Below are 6,000 nucleotides of genomic sequence, written 5' to 3'. Positions count from 1 at the left end.
TGATAGACCATATCTGATGCTAATACACTTCTCTATTATTTTCTACTGGGGCATCATAGAGCAGGCCAAAGTGTTACCTGAGCCTAACCAGATAGGGGATGCTAGGGCCTCACCAGACAGGCCAATTGATGCCTGGGCCTCACCATCTGTAGTAGAAGTCCATGCAAAAGTTTAAAAACATTGCTCAGTCTACTTTTTATTTGTCTTCTTAACAATGTATAACATTAAGATAAGCAAAGACAGTTTTCACTTTAGTGAAAACTGTCACCCCTACTGTGCCTCACAGGTGAAGCCTTCCTCATAGTTCGAGAAGCCCTGCCCTAAAGGGCTCCTAAGAGATAATCTTTGGATCTTTGGATGTTGTCACCATTTTTGAAGCAGATATAACAAGGTTAAAATGGTTGTTTTATTAAACAAGTATTTAACACTCACCGCAGTAGTGGATCCGCTGTACCTGTATGGAAGATGACATGGCCCATACCAGGGAGCGGAGTAACCAGAGGCTGCCGCAAAGCGGGGTGGATTTGCTGTGGCACCCAGGTCGCTATCCCTGGTACGATTTGTCCACACAAGTTACAGAGATGATACGTAGCACAGGAGGGATATGGCAACTCATAGTCAGGATAGCAGAAGGTAAGGGCAGGCGGCACAGGTGCCTGGTCAGGAACGTAGCAGGAGGTCAGAGGGCAGGCGGCACAGGAGCAAGGTCAGGTCACAGAGCAGGTAGGTAAGAAACATGAGTAGGGCTAGACAAAGTACACTTTCTCATGGGCACAGGGTACACAAAGATCCGGCAAGGAATAGTGGGAGATGCACATACTTATAAGGGAGGTACAGGTGCAAATCATAATCAAGGGCACACTGGCCCTTTAAATCTTAGCACATCGGCGCTAGGAGGTGGGGACAGGCACGCCGGCAATGGGAGAGCATAGGAGGGACAGGAGACAGGGAAGGTGAGAGACAGACCGAGATTCGCATGCTGGCATGTCCCGCAATGCAAATCCCAGGAGGTGGATGGAGCAGGGGAGCGCTCACGGCCAGCATGTCTGGCCGGAGTGCTAGATATAGCAATGTAGCAATGTTAAAGGGGTATTCCAGGCAAAACCTTTTTTTATATATATCAACTGGCTCCGGAAAGTTAAACAGATTTGTAAATTACTCCTATTAAAAAATCTTAATCCTTCTAATAGTTATTAGCTTCTGAAGTTTTCTGTCTAACTGCTCAATGATGATGTCACGTCCCGGGAGCTGTGCATGATGGGAGAATATCCCCATAGGAACTGCACAGCTTCCGGGACGTGAGTCATCAGAGAGCAGTTAGACAGAAAACAACAACAACTCAACTTCTGAAGCTAATAACTATTGGAAGAATTAAGATTTTTTAATAGAAGTCATTTACAAATCCGGAGCCAGATGATATATAGAAAAAAGTTTTGGTCTGGAATACCCCTTGACTGATTGCCCATTATTACAGTGCTTTGCAGTTCTGCTTTACGGGGAGGATCCTTGAATATTTGTCTTGCTGCCCCAACCAGATGGCTCATCAGTCTGTTAAAACCATAAACATTACACTGCCGTCTCTACTGCACCTGAGCATGTCTCTTGCACAAAGTAGGCTCCTATATAAGAGTCTGAGTGATGTCATGGTCACATGCTCCTCTACCCTGTGTACAAATTAGCTGATCAACTGATGCCAGAAAGTTAACAAGATTTGTAAGTTACTTCTATTTAAAAATCTTAATCCTTCCAATACTTATCAGCTGCTCTATACTACAGTGGAAGTTCTTTTCTTTTTGAATTTCCTTTCTGTCTGACCACAGTGCTCTCTGCTGACACCTCTGTCCATGTCAGGAACTGTCCAGAGCAGAAGCGGTTTGCTATGGGGATTTGCTCCTACTCTGGACGGTTCCTAAAGTGGACAGAGGTGTCAGCAGAGAGCATTATAGTCAGAAAGAAAGGAAATTCAAAAAGAAAAGAACTTCCTCTGGAGCATACAGCAGCTGGTAAGTACTGGAAGGATTAAGATTTTTTTTATAGAAGTAATTTACAAATCTGTTTAACTTTCTGGCACCAGTTGATAAAAAAATAAAATAAATAAAGTTTCCAGTGGAGTAAGACTTTAAGAAGTGACCAATCCCATTCAATTGTGATCTTCATGAAATATTTACACTTGTAAATCTCCTATAACTCATAACTATGGAATGAACAACAGAACTGGTGAGACTGTTTAGGATCTTTTATAAAATGTCTGGATTTTGGGTTATGATTACGGTATATGATTTTGGGTTATGATTACGGTATACGGTATATACATTGACACAGAGAAGAAATAAAATAATGGAGCACACTCACCCACAGAGTTCCTCTTATCTTTCTTTATTCATAGATGTAAATAACAAACAGAGGGGATCAGTGGGTAGCGTTCACTGTAACTACAACCTTTTCACGCCCTTTGGCACTTTATCAGGTCTTTGATGTGTCTTCATGGTGTCATGATGTACAGATAAGTTAAAATAGCCTGTTAGACTAGGTAGCTTCATAACCAGTAAACAGTGAAAGTGTATTAAAATAACATAATACCATAATTAAATACAAACCTATATACATAGGACTCTTAACCCCTTAACGACAAGCGCAGTAAATGTACGTCCTGGTGATGTGGTACTTAACGCACCAGGACGTACATTTACGTCCTAAGCAAAACCGCGGGCATTGGAGCGATGCCCGAATCATGCGCGGCAGGTCCCGGCAGCTGATCGCAGTCAAGGACCCGCCCATAATGGTGGACACCCGCGATGTCCGCCATTAACCCCTCAGATGCCGTGATCAATACAGATCACGGCATCTGCAGCATCGCGGTCACTTAAATGGATGATCGCATCACCCGCAGCGATGCCGCCGCAATCCGATCATCCAGTACGGCAGCCGGAGGTCCCCTTACCTGCCTCCGCTGCCTTCTGGGAGTCTTCTGCTTTGATCTTCCTTCCCGCAGACCAGAGCAGAAGATGAACAATAACCCTGATCAGTGCTGTGTCCTATACATAGCACTGAACAGGATTAGCAATCGAGTGATTGCTATAAATAGTCCCCTATAAAAGTCCAAAATAGCTGCTTTTTTATAAACTTTTATTCCCCAAAAAAATTATAAAAAATGTATTAAAAGTTTTATATAAGCAAATATGGTATCAATAAAAAGTACAGATCATGGGGCAAAAAATGAGCCCTCATACTGCCGCTTATACGTAAAAATTAAAAAGTTATGGGTCTTTAAAATAGGGGGATTTTAAACATACTAATTTTTTTTAAGCACAACATTAATAGAAAAGTAGGTTATCATGGGTATCATTTTAATCGTATTGACCCAAAGAATAAAGAACATATGTCATTTTTACTTTAAATTGTACGGCGTGAAAAGAAAATCTTCAAAAATTAGCAAAATTGCGGTTTTCTTTTTAATTTCCCCACACAAATAGTATTTTTTTGGTTGCGCCATACATTTTATGGTAAAGTGGGTGATGGCATTACAACGGACAACTGGTCCCACAAAAAACAAGCCCTCATACTAGTCTGTGGATGAAAATATAAAAGAGTTATGATTTTTTGAAGGTGAGGAGGAAAAATCGAAAACTTAAAAATAAAATTGTCTGCGTCCTTAAGGCCCAAATGGGTTGCGTCCTTAAGGGGTTAAAGGAATACATTGAGTCCATTGCACTTATTGAGCCCGAGTGGACCAGTGGTGTCAGAGTATAGAGTGCCGATCACCCCGAGCCAATAAGGGATCCACCTTCTCTAACTCTACAAAACGAATATCTCCCACATGCACAAATTCTTCTCCACTGTATTCACCAAGGAAAATGAAATCCAGGTGTAATAAGGTAAACTCCCCAGTACAGGTCACTTGTCTAACCCAGGAAGAAGTACAGTGCCGCCTACAAAAAAATCAAAATAGACAATTAAGGAATTAAGTAATGCAATAGACAGAGCCCTATTTATAATATTTAGGGACTCTATAGTAACAGGGACTGTTACCCATGACTGGCACATGACAAATGTGGTGCAAATATTTAAAAACGGCTCAAAAGGTGACCTGGGAATTATAGACCTGTTAGTTTACCCTCTGTTGTATGTAAATTATTTGAGGATTTTCTAAGGGATGCTATTTTGGAGTATATTGATAAAAATAAATGTATGACTCCATATCATCATGGCTTTATGAGGGATCGGTCCAATCAAATTAACCTGATCATCTTTTATGAGGAGTTGAGCTCCAGACTGGACCAGGGGCAATCACTGGATGTCGTATATCTGGATTTTTCCAAAGCATTTGATACGGTGCCACATAAAAGGTTGGTGCATCAAATGGGAATGCTTGGACTGGGGGAAAATGTGTGCAAGTGGGTAAGTAAATGACTCAGTGATAGGAAACAGAGGGTGGTTATTAATGGTTCTTATTCTGATTGGGTGACTGTTACTAGTGGTGTACCACAGGGGTTAGTCTTGGGTCCTTTTCTATTTTATATATTCATTAATGACCTTGTAGAGGAGTTGAATAGTAAAGTAGCAATCTTTGCAGATGATACTAAACTCTGTAAAGCGGTAAACACTATAGAGGGCAGTGCACTGTTACAAATGGATCTGGATAGGTTGGAGGTTTGGGCTGGGAAGTGGCACGTGAGGTTCAACACCGATAAATGTAAGATGATGCACATGGGGAGGAGAAATCTGGGCTGGGATTAAGTATCAAATAGGAGAACACTTGGGACGACTGACGTGGAAAAGGACTTGGGAGTCTTAGTTAATAGTAAATTTAGCTGTAGTGATCAGTGTCGGGCAACTGCTGCCAAGGCAAATAAAATCATGGGGTGCATCAATAGGGGCATAGATGCCCATGACAAGGAAATAATTCTACCGCTGTACAAATCACTAGTCAGACCACACATGGAATACTGTGTACATTGCTGGGTACCAGGGTACAAGAAAAATATAGTGGAGCTGGAGAGGGTTCAAAGACGGGCAACCAGGGTAATACGGGGAATGGGAGGACTGCAGTACCCAGAAAGATTATCAGCGACCTAATAACTATGTATAAATATATCAGGGGACCGTACAGAGATCTCTCCCATGATCTATTTATACCCAGGACTGTATCTATAACAAGGGGGCATCCTCTACATCTAGAGCAGTGGTTATTAACCTTGTTGGAGGTACTGAACCCAACCAGATTCATATGCGCATTCACCAAACCCTCTTAATTGGAAAAATAAAATATGATTTTTTTAAATTCAAAACATAAGAGGTATATATTTAAGTATATATTTATACATAGGTGCCCAAAATGAACAAAACCATTAAGCACAAAGAACAAAACCATGAAAACATGATTTTCAAACAAAAACATAATGAATATTTACTGCAAATCAGTGTGACTTCTGCTGTTATCTTTCAGAGACCAGTTCAGAAATGCGTGGCTTTACTTCATGTCATTTTCGCAACAATAGCAGTGTTCCCCCACATTAGGCAGACAGAGTTACCCCGCATTAGGCAGAGAGAATCCCCCCACATTAGGCAGGCAGTGTTCCCCCACAATAGGCAGGCAGTGTTCCCCCACATTAGGCAGACAGAGTTCCCCCTCATTAGGCAGGCAGTGTTCCCCCACATTAGGCAGGCAGTGTTCCCCCACATTAGGCAGAAAGAGTTCCCCCATAGGCAGGCAGTGTTCCCCCACATTAGGCAGGCAGTGTTCCCCCACATTATGTAGGCCAGTGGTCTTCAACCTGCGGACCTCCAGATGTTGAAAAACTACGACTGGGAGTTGTAGTTTTGCAACATCTGGAGGTCCACAGGGTGAAGACCACTGATGTAGCCAGTGTTCCCCCACAGACATACAGCCTCCAGCCATATACAGTGAATGGCTGGAGGCTGTATGCCTGTGTACTGCCCACTTCTGTGCTCCGACCACGGCTCCGGCTGTAGCAGTAGGTCTCGGGACCGGTGGTCGGA

The sequence above is a fragment of the Hyla sarda genome, chromosome 4 (assembly GCF_029499605.1).
Source record: "Hyla sarda isolate aHylSar1 chromosome 4, aHylSar1.hap1, whole genome shotgun sequence".
In the NCBI taxonomy this organism is placed as follows: Eukaryota; Metazoa; Chordata; class Amphibia; order Anura; family Hylidae; genus Hyla; species Hyla sarda.
This window is presented reverse-complemented; position numbering follows the sequence as displayed.